The sequence below is a fragment of the Arachis ipaensis genome, chromosome B10, assembly GCF_059453495.1.
Source record: "Arachis ipaensis isolate K30076 ecotype BB chromosome B10, ASM5945349v1, whole genome shotgun sequence".
NCBI classification, from domain to species: Eukaryota; Viridiplantae; Streptophyta; class Magnoliopsida; order Fabales; family Fabaceae; genus Arachis; species Arachis ipaensis.
In genome coordinates, this window is record NC_142435.1 from 51141780 (window position 1) to 51168438 (window position 26659).

The 26659-nt window shown below is 37.0% G+C and overlaps 1 non-coding gene across 1 annotated transcript; it reads right to left on the reverse strand.

Moving 5' to 3' along the window:
- Nucleotides 1-2012: 2012 nt before the first annotated feature.
- LOC148580010 (small nucleolar RNA R71) lies at nucleotides 2013-2120 on the reverse strand. The gene has a single exon (XR_015897606.1). It is a non-coding gene; the product is annotated as a small nucleolar RNA R71 (small nucleolar RNA).
- Nucleotides 2121-26659: the final 24539 nt, after the last annotated feature.

Here is a 26659-nt window from a genome sequence, read left to right on the forward strand (position 1 = left end):
CTGGAATTCTTATTAAAATTTTTTTGAATTTCTTATCTTCTTTTTCCTATATGATTTTTGAAAAAAAAAATATAAATAAAAATATACAAAAATCCAAAAAAATTAATAAAATCATAAAATCAAAAAAATATTTTGTGTTTCTTGTTTGAGTCTTGAGTCAATTTTTAAGTTTTGTGTCAATTGCATTTTTTCTAAAAATTTATGCATTTTTCGAAAATTCATGCATTCATAGTGTTCTTCATGATCTTCAAGTTGTTCTTAGCCAGTCTTCTTGTTTGATCTTCATATTTTCTTGTTTTGTGTCTTTTCTTATTTTTCATATGCATTCTTGCATTCATAGTGTCTATACATGAAAAATTTCTAAGTTTGGTGTCTTGCATGTTTTCTTTTCTTGAAAATTTTTCAAAAATAAGTCTTGATGTTCATCTTGATCTTCAAAGTGTTCTTGGTGTTCATCTTGACATTCATAGTGTTCTTGCATGCATCATGTGTTTTGATTCATAATTTTCATGTTGTGAGTCATTTTTTATGTTTTTCTCTCTCATCATTAAAAATTCAAAAATCAAAAGTATATCTTTCCCTTTTTCACTCATAAATTTTCGAAAATTTGAGTTGACTTTTTCAAAACTTTTTAAAATTTAGTTGTTTCTTATGAGTCAAATCAAACTTTCAATTTAAAAATCTTATCTTTTTCAAAAGTCAAATCTTTTTCATTTTTCTTATTTATTTTCGAAAATTTTAAAAATATTTTTCAGAAATCTTTTTCTTAATTTTATCTTATAATTTTCGAAAATATTATCAACAATTAATGTTTTGATTCAAAAATTTCAAGTTTGTTACTTGCTTGTTAAGAAAGATTCAAACTTTAAGTTCTAAAATCATATCTTGTGATTTCTTGTGAATCAAGTCATTAATTGTGATTTTAAAAATCAAATCTTTTTCAAAACTAATTTCAATTATATCTTTTCAAAAATATCTTTTTTATCATACCTTTTCATATCATATCTCTTTCAAATATCTTTTCTAACTTATTATCTTCTTATCTTTTCAAAATTGAATTTCAAATCTTTTTCAACTAACTAATTGACTTTTTGTTTGTTTCTTATCTTTTTCAAAACTACCTAACTAACTATCCCTCTCTAATTTTCGAAAATACCTCCCTCTTTTTCAAAAATTCTTTTTAATTAATTAATTGTTTCAATTTTTAATTTTAATTTTAATTTTATCTTAATTTTCGAAAATCAGTAACTCTTTTTCAAAATTAATTTTCGAAATTCCCTCTCCCTCATCTTCTTCTATTTATTTATTCATTTACTAACACTTCTCTTCATTTCAAATCATTGCTCTTATCCTCACCCTTGTGTTTGGATTATCCATTCTTCTTCACTCTTATTCCCTTTTCTTCTAACAACAAGGGAACCTCTATACTGTGGTAAAAAGGATCCCTATTATTATTTTTCTATTCCCTTCTTTTTCATATGAGCAGGAGCAAGGACAAGAACATTCTTGTTGAAGCAGATCCTGAACCTGAAAGGACTCTGAAGAGGAAACTAAGAGAAGCTAAAATACAACAATCCAGAGACAACCTTACAGGAATTTTCGAACAGGAAGAGGAGATGGCAGCCGAAAATAACAATAATGCAAGGAGGATGCTTGGTGATTTTACTGCACCTAATTCCAATTTACATGGAAGAAGCATCTCCATTCCTGCCATTGGAGCAAACAATTTTGAGCTGAAACCTCAATTAGTTTCTCTAATGCAACAAAACTGCAAGTTTCATGGACTTCCATCTGAAGATCCTTTTCAGTTCTTAACTGAATTCTTGCAGATCTGTGATACTGTTAAGATTAATGGAGTAGATCTTGAAGTCTACAGGCTCATGCTTTTCCCGTTTGCTGTAAGAGACAGAGCTAGAATGTGGTTGGACTCTCAACCTAAAGATAGCCTGAACTCTTGGGATAAGCTGGTCACGGCTTTCTTAGCCAAGTTCTTTCCTCCTCAAAAGCTGAGTAAGCTTAGAGTGGATGTTCAAACCTTCAGACAGAAGGAAGGTGAATCCCTCTATGAAGCTTGGGAGAGATACAAGCAACTGACCAAAAAGTATCCTTCTGACATGCTTTCAGAATGGACCATCCTGGATATATTCTATGATGGTCAGTCTGAATTAGCTAAGATGTCATTGGATACTTCTGCAGGTGGATCCATTCACCTAAAGAAAATGCCTGCAGAAGCTCAAGAACTCATTGACATGGTTGCTAATAACCAGTTCATGTACACTTCTGAGAGGAATCCTGTGAGTAATGGGACACCTCAGAAGAAGGGAGTTCTTGAAATTGATACTCTGAATGCCATATTGGCTCAGAATAAAATATTGACTCAGCAAGTCAATATGATTTCTCAGAGTCTGAATGGAATGCAAGCTGTATCCAACAGTACTCAAGAGGCATCTTCTGAGGAAGAAGCTTATGATCCTGAGAACCCTGCAATAGCAGAGGTGAATTACATGGGTGAACCCTATGGGAAAACCTATAACCCCTCTTGGAGAAATCACCCAAATTTCTCATGGAAGGATCAACAAAATCCTCAACAAGGCTTTAATAATGGTGGAAGAAACAGGTATAACAATAGTAAACCTTTTCCATCATCCACTCAGCAACAGACAGAAAATTCTGAGCAGAATCCATCCAGCTTAGCAAATTTAGTCTCTGATCTGTCAAAGGCCACTCTGAGTTTCATGAATGAAACAAGGTCCTCCATTAGAAATTTAGAAGCACAAGTGGGCCAGCTGAGTAAGAAGATCACTGAAACCCTTCCTAGTGCTCTCCCAAGCAATACAGAAGAAAATCCAAAAGGAGAGTGCAAGGCCATTGACATAGTCAACATGGCCGAACCTAGAGAGGAAGGGGAGGACGTGAATCCCTAGGAGGTAGACCTCTTGGGACGTCCAGTGATCAATAAGGAGTTTCCCTCTGAGGAACCAAAGGAATCTGAGACTCATCTAGAGACCATAGAGATTCCATTGAACCTCCTTATGCCATTCATGAGCTCTGAAGAGTATTCTTCTTCTGAAGAGAATGAAGATGTTACTGAAGAGCAAGTTGCCAAGTTCCTTGGTGCAATCATGAAGCTGAATGCTAATTTATTTAGTAATGAGACTTGGGGAGATTAACCTCCCCTGTTCACCAATGAACTAAATGCATTGGATCAACTGAGATTGCCTCAGAAGAAATAGGATCCTAGAAAGTTCCTAATACCTTATACCATAGACACCATGACCTTTGAGAAGGCTCTATGTGACCTTGGGTCAGGAATAAACCTCATGCCACTCTTTGTAATGGAGAAACTGGGAATCTTTGAGGTACAAGCTGCTAAAATCTCATTAGAGATGGCAGACAATTCCAGAAAATAGGCTTATGGACAAGTAGAGGGCATATTAGTAAAGGTTGAAGGCCTTTACATCCCTGTTGATTTCATAATCCTAGATACTGGGAAGGATGAGGATGAATCCATCATCCTTGGAAGACCCTTCCTAGCCACAGCAAGAGTTGTGATTGATGTTAACAGAGGTGAATTAGTCCTTCAAGTGAATGGGGACTCCCTTGTGTTTACAACTCAAGGTTATCCTTCTGTAAACATGGAAAAGAGGCACAGTAAGCTTCTCCCACTGCAGAGTCAACCAGAGCCCCCACAGTCAAACTCTAAGTTTGGTGTTGGAAAGTCTCAACAATGCTCTGAACATCTGTGAGGCTCCATGAGAGCCCACTGTCAAGCTATTGACATTAAAGAAGCGCTTGTTGGGAGGCAACCCAATTTTTATTTATCTAATTTTATTTTTATTGTTATTTCATGTTTTATTAGGTTCATGATCATGTGGAGTCACAAAATAAATATAAAAATTGAAAACGGAATCAAAAATAGCAGAAGAAAAATCACACCCTAGAGGAAGGGCTTACTGGCGTTTAAACGCCAGTAAGGAGCATCTGGCTGGCGTTCAACGCCAGAACAGAGCATGGATCTGGCGTTGAACGCCAGAAACAAGCAACATCCTGGCGTTCAGACGCCAGGAATGCACACTGAGGAAAGCTGGCGCTGAACGCCAGAAACAAGCATGAAGCTGGCGTTCAACGCTAGAAACATGCTGCAGATGGGCGCTGAACGCCCAAAACTAGCATCAATTCGGCGTTTAAACGCTAGAATTGCATGCAAAGGCATTTTACATGCCTAATTGGTGCAGGGATGCAATTCCTTGACACGTCAGGATCTGTAGACCCCACAGGATTATCTCAGTGTAACAACCCTGATTTTCGAGTACGCGAGAACTTTTCTAAAGGCACGGATTTCTATGGAAGATCAGTAAAGAGAACACCTCTTCTATATCATCAAGTATCTCAATCCTCATTGTCATTATGTCATCTTTAAGATAGAACCTTTTATGAGGCAAGCTCAATAACGCAGTTACGAAGAACCTAGTTTTTGAACCGTATCGGTTAGGGGTTTTGATTCGGTTTTTCGTAAATAGTCTCAGTTTGACAAACCGGACTCGATTTATGAGAGGAGAGAGATAATAGTATAATATTATCATTATATTAGTATTAGAAAATGCTTGAATGATATTATAAGGTTACCTGGTCTATTTTAGTTAAAAATAGAAAATCGGTTTAACCGGGTTTACGATTTACTGGTGCAGCTTAGCACCAGCACTCTCTGGTGACTTTAGCAATGTTAAGGCCTCATCATACATGTTATATTCTCATAATAAATATGTTACTAGTGTCATTTATGCTAGTAACTCAGAAAATAATTTTTAGAGATTTTTTACAAGTGTTCCGATACACCTAGTTTTAGTAGTTATACACCTGAGATATTTTAATATTATTTTAATCCATCTCCAATCCAACCAATCACAACTCACCTTACACCCCCAAGACCTCCAAGGCTGTCTCATTTCATCATTTTGGCCGAAAATAACAAGAGAGAAAAGAGAGAAACTTTCATGAACACTTAATCTTCAAAGCTTGATTTCTTCTGAACCAAAACTCAAATCAAAACTCCGATTTCACCAAAATGATCCTCTCTTCTTCCTCTACATAACCATGTGACTTATCAAGGCTGGAAATAAGGTGAGATGGCTGTCTCCCTCCCTCTTCAATTCGGTTTTCAAGGAAAACCATGCAAAACATGTGTTTTCTTGATGTTCTTCCTTAGGAATCATGCTTAACTTGACTTGAGGGCCAAGAAACATTAATTTCCAGAAAGTATAAGGTGAGATATCTCTTCCTAACGTGCTGAGGGAGATTTGGTCAGTTGAGAGTTTGTGGATTTAAAGTTGTTCTTGATGTATTTTAGGAGGAAAAAGTGCTTAAGGACCACCTGAAAATCTAACCGGATTTGGAGCAGCAAATCAAGGTAGGGATTGACGAATTTAATCTTGATTGATTGTGTTTGAGTTGTGTGATTATGATATGGTTTGGTTATGCTTGAAATTGATTGTTTATATGAGTAATTCTTGTTGAAATTTTGGTGAAAATTTGATGAAATTTGATGATATTCAACTTTGAATTTGTGTTCTTCATGGCTACTGGAAAAACGAACCCTAGAGCTTAAATTGAGGTTCAATTTGTGTTAAAATCATGTAGAAAAGATGGGGTTTTAATGACAGAAAAACAGACAGAAATTAGTGAACGAACTAGGGCAACATAGTTAGTCCTTGAGTTGCGACTAGGGTTAGGTATTATATGAAAAGTTAAACTGTTTCAGTATAGACTTAATGAACCTATACTTGGGACAGACTAACTATTCATACCGAAATTTACATAAGCTTTAAATACATACGTTAAAAAGAGAAATCAGAGCAGAGTAGAGAAACACAGAGAACAGGGCAACCAGAGTAAAGTAAAGAGATAAAGAGAAAAAGAGTAATATAGATACAGAGGAAAGAGTAATCAGAAAAAAGTAAAGAGATACAGAGAACAGAGTAATCAGAGCAGAGTAAAAAGACAAAGTGAAAAGAGTAATATGATAAAGAGAATAGAGAACAAGCAGAGGGCCTATTGAAAGGTCATTTGTTGCGTTAAGGAAACTCCAGAGATATTTGTATATTCAACTGCTGCTTTTCTGTTGGCCCTAGAGGTCCTGTAGGCCCAAGTTCACCTACAGTAAGTTGTTATTCCTGTAGGCCGAAGTTCACCTGCAGTGAATATCAATTGTGTATCTTAGGGTGTTGCTCCTGTAGGCCGAAGTTCACCTACAGTGAGTTGTGATACCTGTAAGCCGAAGTTCACTTACAGGGGCGCCATTTCTGTAAGCCAAAGTTCACTTACAGAGGTGTCATTTCTGTAGGCCGAAGTTCACCTACAGAAAGTTGTTGTGCTGTAATTAGACTATTTCTGTAAGCCGAAGTTCACTTACAGAGGTGCCATTTCTATAGGCCAAAGTTCACCTATAGAAAGTTGTTATGTTATGATTGAACTATTCCTGTAAGCCGAAGTTCACTTACAGGAGTGCTATTTCTGTAGGCCGAAGTTCACCTACAGAGAATAAGCCATATCTAGGACTAGTTCCTGGGTAATGTCGGGCTACAGGGTGTAAACCGACACGTGAGCTCATGGCCTGCATAGGACAGACATGCATCATACTTGGTTGCGCATTTCCTCTGTTATGATTGTTGTTTGAATGTATGCTTTCCTTGTTTTCATTCTATTCTCTGTGTTTGTATTTTGTTTTCTTGTATTCTTTTGTTTGTGTTTTGCTTTCTATTTTCTCTATTTATCTGTTTCTTCTGTCTACTGCTTCTCGGTATTCTGCTATTTATCTGCTAGACAACATAGAATTAATGAACTTAACTAATAACCCCGGCCCTACTAAGAACTCCCCAGTTCTTACCCCTTCTCTCTCCCTTTCCCCTTCAGATGGAAGTAAGAGTTCCTTTCCGTAGTTCGCTGACGATTGTACGCAAAAAGGGATTCCACTCTAGGCAGTCTTCTGAGTCTATGGTGAATATCGTTCTCTGATTATATGTATATACTGTGAGACCAGCCAATGTCTGCACCCCGTTTGTATGCGAACTTTAACTTAAATCCTGTGTACGAGACTCCTATTGTGTGGCTAGTTGATGGGGTACCAGAGAGACGTCCTATGGCAATGTCTGATCGTGCAGAGGAGTAGCAGATGATGTTCTACCTTTTGATGAAGTTCCACCTAACTTGAGTTTTGAAGACTTAGAACGTACTTTCCCTCTCTTTAGTAGTTTAGAGGGACTAGGTGAGTATAGAGTCTAGGCTAGTCTGGGTGCCAGCTTAGGGACCTCTTGAACAGGTCAGGACCTGGGATGTTGTATGTATGTATATGTATATAGTTATTATCTAGCTATATCTAGGGGTGTTCTAACTAAAAGTCTATACTCTAATAAAGGCTAGATCACTGAATGTTGTCAGCTGCTTGTGATGTATTTATGTGTGATTGTTTATAACTCTTTTATCTGTTTTTATTTGTGAATTGATTATAAATGATTATGTTTATTAATCCAAACGTTTTCACAAAAAAAAAGTACCTCACTAACTAACTACGCTTTTAACAACGAATCAGGCTCATATAATAAATAATAGATAATAATTAGGATGACAAATTGGTAGCACTCGGTTTCTGGTATGTCCTAGGCGTACTAAAAATTGGGTCGTTACACTCAGCATCTGTGGACCCCACAGGATCCCCACCTACCTCCACTCATACTCTTCCCTCTTCTCAATGTTCATCCTCTCTTCCCAATAAACACCCTTCCCCAAAACCCTTCACCAATCACCTCAAGCTCTCTTCCCTATTACCTATTCACCACTCACATCCACCCACCCTTCCCCATAAACCTACTTCATACACCCCACCTACCTTCAAAATTCAAAATCACTTTCCCACCCAAACCCACCCTAAATGGCCGAACCTAACCCCTCTCCCTTCACTATATAAACCCCTCCACTCTTCTTCAATTTCACATAACACAACCCCCTCTTCCTCTTCTTGGCCGAAACACATCTCTCTCTCACTCTCCTCCATTTCTTCTTCTTCTTCATCTATTCTTTCTTTTCTTGCTCGAGGGCGAGCAATATTCTAAGTTTGGTGTGGTAAAAGCATAAAGCTTTTTGTTTTTCCATTACCATGGCACCTAAGGCCGGAGAATCCTCTAGAAAAGGGAAAGGGAAGACAAAAGCTTCCACCTCCGAGTCATGGGAGATGGAAAGATTCATCTCCAAAGCCCATCAAGACCACTTCTATGATGTTGTGGCCAAGAAGAAGGTGATCCCTGAGGTCCCTTTCAAGCTCAAGAGAAATGAGTATCCGGAGATCCGACATGAAATCCAAAGAAGAGGTTGGGAAGTTCTAACAAAACCCATCCAACAAGTCAGAATTCTAATGGTTCAAGAGTTCTATGCTAATGCATGGATCACTAGGAACCATGATCAAAGTAAGAACCCGAACCCAAAGAATTATCTCACCATGGTTCAGGGGAAATACTTAGATTTTAGTCCGGAAAATGTAAGGTTGGTGTTTGACTTGCCTATGATGCAAGGAGATGCACGCCCCTACACTAGAAGGGTCAATTTTGATCAAAGGTTGGACCAAGTCCTCACGGACATATGTGTGGAAGGAGCTCAATGGAAGATTGACTCAAAAGGCAAACCGGTTCAACTTAGAAGACTAGACCTCAAGCCTGTGGCTAGAGGATGGTTGGAGTTCATCCAATGCTCCATCATCCCCACTAGCAACTGATCTGAAGTTACTGTGGATCGGGCCATCATGATTCATAGCATCATGATTGGTGAGGAAGTAGAAGTTCATGAAGTCATCTCCCTTGAACTCTACAAAATAGCCGAAAAGTCCTCCCCCTTGGCAAGGCTAGCTTTCCCTCATCTTATTTGCCATCTATGTTACTCAGCTGGAGCTTTCATAGAAGGAGACATTCCAATTGAGGAAGAGAAGCCCATCACTAAGAAAAGAATGGAGCAAACAAGAGAGCCTACTCATGGAGCTCAAGAAACGAATGAGGAAGCTCACCATCAAGAAATCCCTGAGATACCTCAAGGGATGCACTTTCCTCCACAAAATTTTTGGGAGCAAATCAACACCTTCCTAGGAGAATTAAGTTCCAACATGGGACAATTAAGGGTGGAACATCAAGAGCACTCCATCATCCTTCATGAAATTAGAGAAGATCAAAAAGCAATGAGGGAGGAGCAACAAAGACAAGGAAGAGACATAGAAGAGCTCAAGGACATCATTGGTTCCTCAAGGAGAAAACGCCACCATCACTAAGGTGGACTCATTCCTTGTTCTTATATTCTCTGATTTTCGTTTTCTTTATGTTAAGTGCTTATCCATGTTTGTGTCTTATTACATGATCATTAGTAATTAGTAACTTTGTCTTAAAGTTATGAATATCCTATGAATCCATCACCTCTCTTAAATGAAAACTGTTTTAATTCAAAAGAACAAGAAGTACATGAGTTTCGAATTTATCCTTGAACTTAGTTTAATTATATTGATGTGGTGACAATGCTTCTTGTTTTCTGAATGAATGCCTGAACAGTGCATATGTCTTTTGAAGTTGTTGTTCATGAATGTTAAATATGTTGGCTCTTGAAAGAATGATGACAAAGAGACATGTTATTTGATAATTTGAAAAATCATAAAAATGATTCATGAAGCAAGAAAAAGCAGTGAATACAAAAGCTTGCGAAAAAAATTCAAAAAAAAAAAAGAGAAAAAGCAAGCAGAAAAAGCCAAAAGCTCTTAAAACCAAAAGGCAAGAGCAAAAAGCCAATAGCCCTTAAAACCAAAAGGCAAGGGTAAATAAAAAGGATCCCAAGGCTTTGAGCATCAGTGGATAGGAGGGCCTAAAGGAATAAAATCCCGGCCTAAGCGGCTAAACCAAGCTGTCCCTAACCATGTGCTTGTGGCGTGAAGGTGTCAAGTGAAAATTTGAGACTGAGCGGTTAAAGTCAAGGTCCAAAGTAAAAGAAGAGTGTGCTTAAGAACCCTGGACACCTCTAATTGGGGATTTTAGCAAAGCTGAGTCACAATCTGAAAAGGTTCACCCAATTATGTGTCTGTGGCATTTATGTATCCGGTGGTAATACTGGAAAACAAAGTGCTTAAGGCCACGGCCAAGACTCATAAAGTAGCTGTGTTCAAGAATCAACATACTGAACTAGGAGAATCAATAACACTATCTGAACTCTGAGTTCCTATAGATGCCAATCATTCTGAACCTCAATGGATAAAGTGAGATGCCAAAACTATTCAAGAGGCAAAAAGCTACAAGTCCCGCTCATCTGATTGGAGCTATGTTTCATTGATATTTTGGAATTTATAGTATATTCTCTTCTTTTTATCCTATTTGATTTTCAGTTGCTTGGGGACAAGCAACAATTTAAGTTTGGTGTTGTGATGAGCGGATAATTTATACGCTTTTTGGCATTGTTTTTAGTATGTTTTTAGTAGGATCTAGTTACTTTTAGGGACGTTTTCATTAGTTTTTATGTTAAATTCACATTTCTGGACTTTACTACGAGTTTGTGTGTTTTTCTGTGATTTCAGGTATTTTCTAGCTGAAATTGAGGGACTTGAGCAAAAATCAGATTCAGAGGTAGAAGAAGGACTGCTGATGCTGTTGGATTCTGACCTCCCTGCACTCAAAGTGGATTTTCTGGAGCTACGGAATTCAAAATGGCGCGCTTCTAATTGCGTTGAAAAGTAGACATCCAGGGCTTTCCAGAAATATATAATAGTTTATACTTTGGCCGAGTTTAGATGATGCAAAAGGGCGTTGAACGCCAGTTCTACGCTGTAGTCTGGAGTTAAACGCCAGAAACACGTCACAAACCAGAGTTGAACGCCAGAAACACGTTACAAACTGGCGTTCAACTCCAAGAATGACCTTTCCACGCGTAAACTTCAAGCTCAGCCCAAGCACACACCAAGTGGGCCCCGGAAGTGGATTTATGCATCAATTACTTACTTCTATAATCCCTAATAACTAGTTTAGTATAAATAGGACTTTTTACTATTGTATTGATCATCTTTGATCAGTTTTATGCTATCTTAGACTTTCATGGGGGCTGGCCATTCGGTCATGCCTGGACCATTATCACTTATGTATTTTCAAACGGTAGAGTTTCTACACTCCATAGATTAAGGTGTGGAGCTCTGCTGTTCCTCATGATTTAATGCAAAGTACTACTGTTTTATATTCAATTCAACTTATTCCGCTTCTAAGATATCCATTCGCACCCAAGAACATGATGAATGTGATGATTATGTGACGCTCATCATCATTCTCACTTATGAACGCGTGCCTGACAAACACTTCCATTCTACATGCAACCAAGCTAGAATGAGTATCTCTTAGATATCTAATACAGGGGACCGAGTCTGAGTTATTAGTATCTTCGTGGTATAAGTTAGAACCCATGGATGGCCATTCTTGAGATCCGGAAAGTCTAAACCTTGTCTGTGGTATTCCGAGTAGGATCTGGGAAGGGATGGCTGTGACGAACTTCAAACTCGCGAGTACTGGGCGTAGTGACAGACGCAAAAGGAAAGTAAATCCTATTCCAGTATGATCGAGAACCTCCAGATGATTAGCCATGCCGTGACAGAGCATTTGGACCATTTTCACAGAGAGGATGGGATGTAGCCATTGACAATGGTGATGCCCTTACAGAAAGCTTGCCATGGAAAGGATTAAGACTGATTGGATGAAGACAGCGGGAAAGCAGAGATCAGAGGAACGAAAGCATCTCTATACGCTTATCTGAAATTCTCACTAATGAATTACATACGTATTTCTATCTTTATCTTCCATTTATTTATTATTTATTTTCGAAAACTCCATAACCATTTGATATCCGCCTGACTGAGATTACAAGGTGACCATAGCTTGCTTCATACCAACAATCTCCGTGGGATCAACCCTTACTCACGTAAGGTTTTATTACTTGGACGACCCAGTGCACTTGATGGTTAGTTGTGCGAAGTTGTGAAGTTATGTTTGGACCATGGTATTGTGCACTAGTTATTGGCGCCATGCCAGGGAGAGAACGAACAACAAATTTTACAACATCAGAGTAACAATTTCGCATACCACTCATCCTCCATACCACGGAGCTTCAAGTTCACTCCCTCACTAAGCTCTTTGGTTACTTCTCCACATTCAACAATGGGAGTGCCTTGATCGCATAGGCTTAGGCGGGATGAGATCATGTTACTAATGGCTTCTACCATGATCGCCATTTTTGCTCTTAACTCCGTAAACTTCTTTTCATCCTCCTCTTGTCGCCTTAAGATATGAGATTCAAGATCTCTCAATTCCAACATAGAGTCTTCATCGGAAGGTGATGGTGAAAGAGAAGGTTCATTGTTTGAGGAAAGGTTGTTGTAATTGGAAGGTGGTTCATATCGGTGAAACTCTTGAGGTGGTGTGTGTGGACTTTGTGGTTCTTGGAAGTATTGGTATTGGAAAGATGGTGGTCCTAGATGCAGTTCATATGGTGGTTGGTATGACGGGTATGGGTTGGGGTCATATGGAGGTAAATGGTGGTAGAAAGCTTGTGAGTAAGGTGGTTCAGAATTATGTTGTGGAGGGGGTTCATATGCATGTGGTGGTTGTGGTTGACAATCATAATAAGGGTCATCACACACATTGGATTGATATGCATTAGGATTAGGATTATACCCATAAGAGTTCGGAGGAGGTTGTTGCCAAGAAGGTTGTCCTTGAGCTTGGGGTTCCTCCCATCCTCGATTTCCAAATCCTTGATGCACATCCTCATTGAAGCTTCCATTTCCTACAATATAGTTTGAACTACACTCATAGCCAAAAGGATGAGAATTCATAGTGATAAGATAAGACAAAAAAAATAAAACTAATAAGAAACAAAGGAAACAAAGTTCTACAACTAGCAAAAGCCAACAAACAAACCAAAAATTAAGCTATTCACAATATAAACAATAGCCAATAACATAGCACCAATGCTTTCCCCAGCAACAGTGCCATTTTGAGAAATTGTAAAAGGAACAAGATGAAATCAAGTAATTAAGGCAAGATCCAAAACAATTTAACCTAATCCTAACCTAATTCTAGAGAGAAGAGGGAGCTTCTCTCTCTAGAAAACTAACTAAAGGCTCATGTTGACTAACTAATTGCTCCTCCTTTGCTTGGACTTCAATTCTGCATGAAATACACTCAGAGACAAGTTGGATTTGGGCCTGGGCAGCTCAGAAATCGCCCCAGTGTTTTGCCTTTAAGTGGGTCATGTGAGAGTATCGGCGCGTACGCGCCATGTGTGCGTGCGCGTCGATTAGCCGTTTCTTCACCCGCGCGGACGCCTCTTGTACGCGTGCACGTCTCTATGCAAAACCACTTTTGTGTGCGCGCGCCTTGTACGCGTGTGCGCCCATTGATGCATTCCCAATCTTTGTTTCTTTATGCATTCTCCACTTTGTATGCTTTTCTCCTCATTTCTTCCATCCAATACTTGCCTTATGAACCTGAAATCACTCAACAAACACATCAAGGCATCGAATGGAATTAAAGTGAATTGAAATCATCAATTTAAGGCCTAAAAAGCATGTTTTTACACTTAAGCATAATTCAAGGGAGAATTACAAAACCATGCTATTTCATTGAATAAATATGGGAAAAGGTGGTAAAATCCCCTAAAATAAGCACAAGATAAACCACAAAATTGGGGTTTATTACATAGACTCTAGCTCTCATTAATTCGATTAGTGAATAGCTAGGACTTGTGGACTTGGATTGATATAGCTCATTTGACTTTCCTTTACTTGTTAGAGGATGACTTGGTGGGATTGATCCTTGCAATTATCATATTGTGTTTAGTGATAAGGATAGAGATCCTTGACCACCAAACCTTGTCAAGACCCTTTCGTCATTTTATTTCCATTGTCATTTACTTTTCTTAATTCAAAACCCCAAAATATACATGTCCATAGCCAATAACAAGAACACTACCCTGCAATTCCTTTGAGAGACGACCCGAGGTTTAAATACTTCGGTTTATAATTTTAGGGGTTTGTACTTGTGACAAACAAATTTTTGTATGAAAGGATTATTGTTGGTTTAGAAACTATATTGCAACGAGATTTTATTAGTGAATTCTATACCATCAAAATTCCGTTCATCAAAATGGCGTCGTTGCTATTGATAGTTAGTTTGGTTCTAATTATGTTGTAGGAAGTGTGAACCTCAATGACAACATGTCTCAAGGATGGAACCAACAAAAATGGAAAGAGCCTCAAGGAATTGATCACTCCTGTTGGCAACAACCTCCGAATACTTATAGGTATAATCACCATCCTAATGCATGTCAATTCAATAGCTATGGTGATTCTTTTTGTGATAATCAATTACCACCATCATATGCCCATGAATCTTATCCTCAACATGAACCTCAACCATACTCACAAGCCTTTCTTTACCAAACACCTTCATATGACCCTTATCCACCATATGACCAATCACACATACCATATCCTTGTGACCATTATGAGCAAGAACCTTTAGAACCACCACAACCCTATTATTATTATTACCAAGAACCACCTCAATACACACCATCTCCATACCCTTACCAAGAAGAACCACCTTCCTACTATGAACCCTTTCTCCAAAATGATGAACCCCCTTATCCACCCCAAGCCCCAACGAACGATTCTCTCACTTTGCTACTCCAAGGACAAGCGGATATGCAAAGGAACACCCTAGAGTTTGTGACTAACTTGACAAAGGTGGTGCATACTTTAGCCTACCAATACTTGACCACTCAAGGTGCTTCCGTAGCCACATATGAATGATTAAAAGAAGAGCAAAGCATAAAGAAGAGATCGGAAAATCCAGTGGAAAAGGAGGAGTTGGGTTTCATATTGGAACAATTGGAGGAACCTACGATTATTGAAGAAAAGGAGGAAGTGGTTGAAAACTTAGGAAATGTGGAACCACCATGGGAGTCTCAACAACCTCCCGGGCATATCAAAATTGAAGAATATGAAGAGGTTGATCAAGAGATGGCTTCAATCATTGATGCATGGCAGAAGTTAACCAATTTAGAGATTTCAATTAAGAGAACAGCGTTGCACGTATAGCTCTTAACCGGCTAAGATCTACCTCACCAATTTAAAAAGGGTTGTCACAAATTTTAGAAATAAAATACTGGGAGTATGAGTCCCAGGTCGTCTCCCAACGAGTTGCAGGAAAGAGTGCTATTTTATTAACTAGGGGTTTTCAGAAAAATTAAGTTTTGATAATGAGTAACTAAAATGATTAAAAATTAAAGCAATAAAAATAAACTTAGAATAATTATTGATACTCCAATAAAAGGCCTTGACTGGGGGAATGATTAAATGGAATTTCTATCCTTGTTGGGATCTTCTCAAGTGTAGTTTAAAAAGGGTGTTGTTCTCACTGGTGCGGAATTTATAACCACAAACTAACCAGCAAGTGCACCGGGTCGTACCAAGTAATACCTCAGGTGAGTGAGGGTCGATCCCACGAGGATTGATGGATCAAGCAACAATGGTTGAGTGATTGGCTTAGTCAGACAAACAGAAAAGAGTGTTTTGGTATTCAAAAGCACTAAACAATAATTCAGAAATTAAAACAGTAAGCAGTAAATTGATGAGAATAATATATGGAGAAACAGTTAAGGCTTCAGAGATATCTATTTTCCGGATTGACTTTTCTTACTAACTATTTTAATCATGCAAGATTCAATTCATGGCAAACTATATATGACTAAGCCCTAATTCCTTAGACCTTCTTAGTCTACTTTAACTTTCATCAATCGCCAATTTCTTGGTCACTTAATTCCAATTAGAGGGTGAAGTTCAATTCTAGTTTATATGCCACAGAAATCCTAATTACCCCAATATAAGAGGATTATATGTCACGTATCCTGTTAAGTCCAGATAATTAGAAATTTAGGAGAATATGTTTTCAAGCTGTTGTTCAAGTAAAGAGCTTTTCCAAGTTATACAAGAACTCAATTAGAAAGAGGGTCATACTTCCGTTCCACCCAAATTCATAAGATAAAGAACGAAAATAATTCTTGAATTATAAATCAGTACCTGAATTAAAATAGAAAAATAATATTATCAATCCATACAATAGATAGAGCTCCTAACTTTAACAGTGGAGATTTAGTTGCTCATGGTTCAGAGAGAAAACTAGCATTCTAAAAAACTGTAAATTGCGGAATGAGGTAGAAGAGAAGAGAAGAGCCCGAAGGGCTGATTCTTTTTCCTTTTATATCTAATCCTAATTAATATAAAATATATTTTCTAAAAATAAAATAATATTTTTTCCTAATTATAAATAAAATAAAATAAAATCAAAATTCATTAAACTTTCTGCGCAGCCTTGTACGAGGGATCATTGGATTCGTTCAGGTCCATGCTAAACTTGGAAATCCTCAAGTTCAGCGTGGATGAGGTGTAGTTCTTCCTTTGGAGCATTGGATCCACGCTAAACTTGGAAATTCTCAAGTTCAGCGTGGAATGGTTAGTACGCGTTCCTGGGAGCTTTCAAGTTCCACGCTGAACTCGGCAGGGGCCAAGTTCAACGTGGAGGAGGCAAAGGTTTCTGGAGAAGAAGTATGTACTATTATATATCGTTGGAAAGCCCTGAAAGTTAGCTTTCTAATGCCGTTAAAATTACGTCAATTGGATCTCTGTAGCTCAAGTTATTTATGTTTGAGTGCAAGAAGGTCAGGATTGACAGCATCATTCGCTTTCTCCCTTTTCTACTACAAAACTCCATCAAATCCATCCAAATACTACCTGAAATAAATAGAATTGTGCACAACTCAAAGTAGCATCTATAGTGGCTAAAAGATATTTAAATTTTGATTAAACTTAGAAATTCAAGTGCAAATTCACAAGAAAAAGATAGATAAGATGCTCACGCATCACAACACCTAACTTGAATTGTTGCTTGTCCTCAAGCAACCAAAATTAGTACATGATCAAGATGTGAATTTGCATGAGAAGTGGGAGTTCAGTTATGCTCATGTCTCTCCTTAAAGTGGGGTTTATCTCCTGCAATTCTGAACAGTTCTGGTATTTCACTCTCCTTTGAATCAAAGGACTATCACTGTCATTCGGAATTAGAATCCGGATTATATTATGAATTCTCTGATCTTTCTACTTCAGTTTAATCCTTGAACACAGCAAATTTCCTTTAATGCTCTTTTCTTTGGTGCTTTGCACCTTGAGCCTAGCCGTGACTTTAAATGTTTTGTCTCAAGCTTCACTTGACACAAAAACACCACAAGCACTTAACTAGGGAACTCTCTTTAAGTTCTAATTTTTCTTTCAGTTACTCCCAGACAGTGGTGCTCAAAGCCTTGGGCATACTCTACCAAATGCATTTGGTCTCGACTCTAAATATTCTATCTCAAGGATTACTTGACACAAGAACACCACAAGCATATGACTAATGAAATAACTCTTTGAGCTTTTAATCATGTCTGACCTCCTTAGTCATTGATGCTCAGAGCCTTGGACCTTGCTTTTATTTTTCTTTTGCTGTTTTTTTTGCTTCAAGGATTAAGCTTTCACTAATTTCAGAGAAGTCATAATAGTTCTCTAAATTCTTGTTCCTTATACATCAACATCCTTTGATTCAAATTCAAATATGCACTATTCATGTCATTCATTCATAATCACAAATAATACCACCACATTTAAGTAAATAAGACTATTCTTTAATATAAACTCAATTTCTCATGCAATACATCACTTCTTTTCTTTTCTTCTTGATTTCAAGCTCAGTGAGTAATACATGAGACACCCTTTCAGAATAAAAATTAAATAGCAAAATAAATAGTAAATTAAACTAGAATTTAGAAATTGAAATAACAATTGATCATGCAATAACAAAAACAAAACAGCAGAAAACCGGAATATAACATAATAAGAATGGGAAGAAATATAGAATGAAAGGAACTTAACCACCTCAGTTATCCTAGTGGCCATCTCATTCTTCTGGCTGTGCTCCTCCGTGGAGATGATTCGCCTCCCTTTGGTGTCATTAAAATAAACAGAAAATCCACAAGCGAAGCGACAACACCAAACTTAAAAGTTTGCTTGTCCTCAAGCAAAGAAGAACTGAAAACAGAGAGGGACATAAAAAGACAGACGGAGGAGTAAAAATAAATATTAGTGTAAAAAATCAAATGATAAAAAAAATAAGAGAGATTAAAATAATATATATATATATATATAAAGTTTTTATTTTATTTTATTTTATATAGTTTGTTTATTTTTTTATTTAAATATATAGAATGATTTATTTATGGATTTATTTATTTATTTATATATATAAGGGGGGGGGAACGTATATATATAAATATAGGGGTGGGGAGAACGTGTTTTATATATATATAAGGGAGGGGTGGGGGGGAAACGTTTATATAGATATATATGTATGTTTATAAGGGGGGTGTATGTATATGGAATGGGAATGGGGATCAGGAGGGACGGGGTTGGTCAAAAGTAAAAAGGATCTCTGAATGGGATTTTGTGATTGCATTGGGGATTTGGTAAAGCAACAATTGTTGATTGTGTGTGGAAGTTGCGAACAATAAGGATTTGGCGCCGAACTTGATGGCAGGGATGTTCGGCATCACATGTTTCGTTTGTGCTATTCATTCTCCACGCTGAACTTGAAAGGAGCCAAGTTCAGCATGGACTTTTCTGAAGCAACTCCTTCATAGTGCATGCTGTTTACGTTGTTTGCCACGTTGAATTTGGAATTTTTCAAGTTCAGCGTGGACCTGACAGAGCCTCTCATCAAAATTGTACGCACACTCCACATTGAATTTGGAAAATCCTAAGTTCAGCGTGGAGCTGACAGAATCACCCTTTTTTAGAGTGGGTGAAAATTTTTTTTAAATGTTCAATTCCTGTTTTAAAAATTCTGCATGATCAAACACACGTAAAGCAAAGGAAAAACAGTAAAAACTCAATAAAAAAATCAAATAAATAATAAAACTACTACTACGAAAAATAGATTAAGGATACGAAATCATCGGACTGCCTCCCGACAAGCGCTTCTTTAACGTCACTAGCTTGACACTTGATTATTGAAGTTTCTTCCTCTTCTTCCAGTTGGTTAAAAGAAATGTCTCCAAGGGGGGAGAGGTGAAGATTAGTGCCCCCTGATATAAATTCCTCCTAACAAGCTTTCTTTTATTGTGATTAGCTAGATTCACCTTGCTTGTTGGGGGTAGAAGTTGGATTGTTTTTTGCTGACCTTTTCTTTTTCATGGATATTTTCTTCTGTTTCTTGGTCACAATCCCCTTTTCAGTGCTTTCCTTGGTTGCCTTCACTTCTTTGATTTTAAAATCTGGGTGTTGTCTGATAGTTAGAGTGTACCCTTCATCAAGAACTTCTTGAATTGGTGGTTCAATAAACTCACTATCTATGCCAGTCTCTACTTCATTGGAGTGTAGATTCCCATAATTGTCTTCATCCCTTACAACCTTCTTTGTTTCTGCATCTTCCTTCTTTGTTGGCACATCTTCCTCCTTTGTTTTTGCATCTTCCTCTTCTTCCATGTATGAGGATGGAAAGTACTCTAATTCATTGGAGTGTAAACTCCATTGATTGATTTCGTCACTTACTTCTATAGGATCTTGTATTATATCTCTTGGGAAGGAGTTTGCTTGCTCCTCTTCCTGTGACTTGATAATCGACTGCACATGTTTCTCTACATTTTTGACACTCGTCTTTATATCATGTAAGAATTCTTTCATGAGAAGCTCAAGATCTGATGGTATTTGAGATGAATAAGGAGATGGTGGCTCTTGATATGAATAAGAAGGAGATGATGGTTCTTGGTATGGATAGGGAGATAGTGGCTCTTGATATGGGTAGAAAGATGATGGTTCTTGATATGGATAGAGAGGTGGTGGTTCTTGGTATGAATATGGAGATGGTGGTTCTTGATATGAATATGGAGATGGTAGTTCTTGATAGTTGGGATATGGAGCATTGAAGTTTCTTTGGTTTTGACTTTGCCAACCAAAATTTGGGTAGTTCCCCCATTCACAATAATAAGAATCACTCCCTGGGTGTGAGTAGTAACCCATGTGATCTCTCTCCATTATTTTTCCTTAGCACAAAACACCAAAAAGAATTAAACGCACCATGTGGTAAACAGGAAAGCAGAGAAGAAAGAACAGAATTCTAAAAATTAAAATAAGAAAAATTAAAATAAAACTAACTAGGAAACACCAAACTTAATTTCAGAAATTAAGAAAAATATTAGTACTATTTATTTAAATTTTTTTTGAAAATAAATAAACAAAATTTTAATAAAATTAAAATTAAAACGCCTAATCTAAGCAATCAAACAACTAATAGTTGTTAATCACAGTCAATCCCCGGCAACGGTACCAAAAACTTGGTGCGGAATTTATAACCACAAACTAACCGGCAAGTGCACCGGGTCGTACCAAGTAATACCTCAGGTGAGTGAGGGTCGATCCCACGAGGATTGATGGATCAAGCAACAATGGTTGAGTGATTGGCTTAGTCAGACAAACAGAAAAGAGTGTTTTGGTATTCAAAAGCATTAAACAATAATTCAGAAATTAAAACAGCAAGCAGTAAATTGATGAGAATAATATATGGAGAAACAGTTAAGGCTTCAGAGATATCTATTTTCCGGATTGACTTTTCTTACTAACTATTTTAATCATGCAAGATTCAATTCATGGCAAACTATATATGACTAAGCCCTAATTCCTTAGACCTTCTTAGTCTACTCTAACTTTCTTCAACCACCAATTCCTTGGTCACTTAATTCCAATTAGAGGGTGAAGTTCAATTCTAGTTTATATGCCACAGAAATCCTAATTACCCAAATATAAGAGGATTATATGTCACGTATCCCGTTAAGTCCAGATAATTAGAAATTTAGGAGAATATGTTTTATACAAGAACTCAATTTATAAATCAGTACATGAATTAAAATAGAAAAATAATAGTATCAATCCATACAATAGACAGAGCTCCTAACCTTAACAGTGGAGGTTTAGTTGCTCATGGTTCAAAGAGAAAACTAGGATTCTGAAAAACTGTAAATTGCAGAATGAGGTAGAAGAGAAGAGAAGAGCCCGAAGGGCTGATTCTTTTTCCTTTTATATCTAATCCTAATTAATGTAAAATATATTTTCTAATACTAAAATAATATCTTTTCCTAATTATAAATAAAATAAAATTAAATCAAAATTCCTTAAACTTTCTGCGCAGCCTTGTACGAGGGATCATTGGATTCGTTCAGGTCCACGCTGAACTTGGAAATCCTCAAGTTCAGTGTGGATGAGGTGCAGTTCTTCCTTTAGAGCTTTGGATCCATGCTGAACCTAGAAATTCTCAAGTTCAGTGTGGAATGGTAAGTACGCGTTCCTGGGAGCTTTCAAGTTCCACGCTGAACTTGGCAGGGGCCATGTTCAACGTGGAGGAGGCAGAGGTTGCTGGAGAAGATGTATGCACTATTATATATTGTTGGAAAACCCTGGAAGTTAGCTTTCTAATGCCACTAAAATCACGTCAATTGAATCTCTATAGCTCAAGTTATTCTTGTTTGAGTGCAAGGAGGTCAGGATTGACAGCATCATTCGCTTTCTCCCTTTTCTACTACAAAACTCCGTCAAATCCATCCAAATGCTACCTGAAATAAATAGAATTGTGCACAACTCAAAGTAGCATCCATATTGGCTAAAAGATATTTAAATTTTGATTAAACTTAGAAATGCAAGTGCAAATTCACAAGGAAAAGATAGATAAGATGCTCATGCATCACTCACTCGGTTATCCCTTACTAAATAAGGAAAAGTATGGTGATTAAACTAACTCTTACCCTCAATTCCTAGTCCTCTCCCTTGGGGAGGTCTAGTGTTAGTAGGTATGGAATTAGCTAACAACGTCCAATTCAACCAAGCACTTGAGCATTCCAACTCAAGTATCTCCTCTTAATCAACCCCCATGTCAAGTAGAAATTCTACTCCATTGACATGAAGTTAATAATCGTAAAAATATGACAAGACATAATTAAATAAAATAAAATAGAGAATTAAAATTAATTAAAATAAAAATAACTTTATATATTAATAAATTCAAAATGCAACATAATTATCTGAACAGAGTCAATGAGTAACTAATTAAAAATAAGGGAATAAGGAAACAAACTAAAGTAATGTCTTCAACGGAGGAATGACTCTCAGCATCCAAAAATCCAAGCAAAAGCATAAACTATCAATGTAATGCAAATCTAAAAGTTCAGATCTAAAACTGAAGTAATCCTAATGTGATGAATCTGAATGCATCTGGATGCGTGTGGATGCGTGTTGAGTCTCAGCATGTTCCCTAGGTTTAGTATGTGTTTCTGGGCCGAAAACTAGGTCAAAATGCAGCCCGAAATCGCCCCCAGCGTATTCTGTTATTTTTGCAGATCGTGCAGGTCACGCGTACCTGTCGTCCACGCATTCGCGTCATTCAGCGATTTTCCTTGTCACGCGTTCGCGTCGTTCACGCGTTTGCATCATTCGTGTAGGCTCCAATCCACGCGTTTACGTCAGGCACATGTTCGCATCGCTGCGATTTCTCCATTTTGCGCGTTCGCGTGAGCCATGTGCTCACGTCAGTGTTCACTGGTCATCTCCTTAGTTTATTGTGCTCCTTCCATTTTTGCAAGCTTCCTCTCCATTCTCTAAGCAATTCCTGTCCTATGAAGCCTGAAACACTTAACACATGAATCACAACATCAAATGGTATAAAGGAGAATAAAAATACATAGTTAAAAGATCTCTAGGAAGCAAGTTTCCAACCATGGACAATTCTTGGGAAGGAATTGTAAATACATGCAAATCATATGAATAAGTGGGTAAAGGCTTGATAAAACTACTCAAGTAAACACAATATAAATCATAAAATAATGGTTTATCAACCTCCCCACACTTAAACATTAGCATGTCCTCATGCTTAGTTAAAGGAGATAAAGTAAATGAGTAGGGAAATGTAAAACTCATGAAATGCAATGCAACCTATATATATATATATATATATATATATATATATATATATATATATATATATATATATATATATATATATATATATATATATGAATGCAACTATATGATCCTTGTCTACTTGGTTAAAAGTAAATAAGCTCTTCAAGACAAACATAAATCAAATTCCACTAATTCAATTTATACAGTAAGAACACATAAAAATGCAAGAAGATAGCTCATGAAAGCAGAGAACATAGAATCAAGCATTGAACCCTCACTGATGGTGTATGTGCACTCTAGTCTCTCAAGTGTATAGGGTAATCACTCTACTCTTCTCTAATTATGCTTTCTAAATTTTGTTCTTCACCTAATCAATCAACAATATTTAACATACCAATGCAAACATCATGAGGTCTTTTCAAGGTTGTAATGGGGCTAAGGTAAGGGTGAGGGTATATATATATGGCTAAGTGAGCTTATAAATTGAATCTTTAATTAACCTAAGCTTTCACCTAACATACATATACTCTATATAACTTTAGAATCATGTCTAGCTACCCATAGTTTTCACTTTTGTATTACATACTCATGCATCAACTTTCTTTTAATTTTTATTACACATGCATTGATCTTTGAACTTAACTTAACTTAGAATTGGGGTAATTTTGTCCCATTATTATTATTATTTTTTTTGAACATGAAAATAAATATAGCTTATCAATGCACATGGATTTTTAATTTTTTTTATAGTTTGACATGAGTAGGTACCCAAATTCCCATTATTTTATCATGACACATTCTCTTATTAACCCTTGTTCTCACAATCTTCCCATACTCAATTAACACACAATTTCTATCTTAAGCTAACCAAAGATTCAATTGGGATATTTAATTATTTTTCTGCTTAAGGCTAGTAATGTGGTAAAATATAGAACAAATGGGATTAAAAGGCTCAAAGTGGCTAACAAAGGTAATTTAAAGGGTATGCTTATTTGGGATAAGTGAGCTAAAATCAAATAATGGCCTCAATCATATGCATGCATAAAACACATTAAACATTGGACATATAGGATGAAACAAAATAAAGGTTATAATCATAGAGAAGTAAACACACAAGAATAAAATATTTATGGTTAAATAATGTAACCATATAATTAAGCTCAAATCTCACAGGTTGTGTGTTCTTAGCTTTTTAAACTATGTTCCGAATACAACTTCAAACAAATTTAACACAAAAATTTTGATTTAAATTAGTGAAATTTTTCAGAAAATAGGGTCTTAGAAGAAACTTATTTTTTTCAATTAAGTAGAACATGCATGCAAATAACCTATTGATGCACGGAAACTTGTCTCTCAACAAATTTTCCTCGGCAAGTATACCAAATTGTCGTCAAGTAAAAACTCACAATAGAGTGAGGTCGAATCCCACAGGGATTGATTGGTCAATCAACTTTAATTAGAGGAATATTCTAGTTAAGCTAAGCAGAATTTGATGTGAGAGTTGCAGGAAATTAAATAGCGGAAAGTAAATAGCAGAAAATGTAAATGCTAGGAATAAAGAGCTGAATATAAATGACGAAAAGTAAATTACAGAATCTTAAATGGGGAATGGGGAATTTAGCATGAAAGTAAATTGCAAAAATTAAAGAGAATGGGTAAGATCAGAAATGGGGGATTCATTGGGCTTAGGAGATGTTGCATTCTCCGGATCAAGTTCATTTTCATCTCTTCCTCAATCAATGCATTCACTGATCTCCTTGGCAATCTTAAGTGATTGAACTCCAATTCCTTGGTAATTCAATCTCTCAAATCTTGATCAATAGCCAATTTCTTGGTCCAATTGCTCATGAGAAGAGATGAAGTATGGTCACTGATTATACCACATGTATTTCCAAATCAAAGTGTTGGTAGGATTATATGTCACTATATCCATCCAGACCCCAATTTGGTCCAACATGAGAAAGCATTTCTAGCATGATCTCTTCATTCCTCTTCCAAGGTTCTGAAGAGATCCAAGTATGAATAGCTTCTTTTCTAAGACAACTACCTAATTGGATGAAGATTGAAAGCTTTCTAGTAAAATCAAGAGAAAAGAAAGAAGAAGAATAATGAAAACTATTATTGATCCATCAAATTACAACAGAGCTCCCTAACCCAATGAAAGGGGTTTAGTTGTTCATGGCTCTGGGAATGGAAAACAAAGATGGAGAATGCATTCTGAAAAGTAAAACTAGAAGTGCAGAGAAAGTAAAATTATACAGAAAGTAGTCCTCTCAATCTAAAAGCTCTTTTCTAGTTCAAAACTACTCCTATTTATACTACTCTTCTGATCTTCTAGTTGGCTCTTCAAGTCTTGGATATGGGCCTTTGCATCTTGAGTTGAAGCAGTTATCATCTTTAGTGGGCTCAGTTTCACTTGCAGAAAAAGTGTGCAGTAGGCATGGACTTTAGCTTAGGGCGTTAGTGGTGTTAACGTTAAGTGAAAATGTGGGGTCGAGAACGTTAGTGACAATCACCTTTTTCACTAACGTTCCTAACCCAAAATGGTCCACGTTAACTTCAACGTTAGTGGCACTAACGTGACCACTGACGCTGCCTCTTGGCCCTTCGCAAACGTTACTGGGGTTTACCTTTTCCAATAACGTTGAGAGTACCCCTTTCTCCTTACGTTAGAGTTCACGTTAGTATAGTTAACGTGACCTTTAACGTAGGCTTGCCAAATCTTCGAGAGCGTTAGTGACACCTACCTTTTTCACTAACGCTCCCAAAAGCCCCTTTCCCACGTTAGTGCCTCACGTTAATTACATTAACGTGACCACTAACGTGGTGTTGATTGCCATCTCCAACATTAGTGACAAAGGTGAGTGTCACTAACGTTGGCTCATCCTTGCTCCTTCCACATTAGAGTTCACGTTAACTAAGTTAACGTGGCTCTTAACATAGCCAATATGGGCTTAGTCCAACGTTAGTGACAAAGGTGAGTGTCACTAATATTGGCATTGTCTTCCTCTTCCACGTTAGAGTTCACGTTAACTAAGTTAACGTGACTCTTAATGTGGCCAATTGCCCTTTTGGAGCGTTAGTGGCACTCACTTTTACCACTAACGCTTGGAGCTTCCTTTTCCTCCACGTTAACTACCACGTTAATGTAGTTAATGTGGTAATTAACGTGGGCTATGGTGGCTTCGAAGACGTTATTGGCGATCACTTTTCTCATTAACGTTGCAAGCTAGCTCCCATTCCACGTTAGTAGTGACTAACGTGGCTACTAACGTGGCTTTTTCTTGCTTCCTTTGTCCTGAAATCAAGCAAATAAAGTGCATCAAAGCTCTAATCCAAGTTATGAGTCATGCATCATCCAATTTGTCATTAAATTCATGCATAATTCTCATGAAATCATATAAAATTCACAATTTTTGCTTGAATCAAGATGTAAGTGAAATTCTACCCAAAATTTGCTTATTTCCTAAGAAAATGCATGAAACTACCCTAAAACAGTAAAGAAAAGGTTAGTGAAATTGGCCAAAATTCCCTGGCATCACCTATTTCTATGCAATCTATCCTATTCTA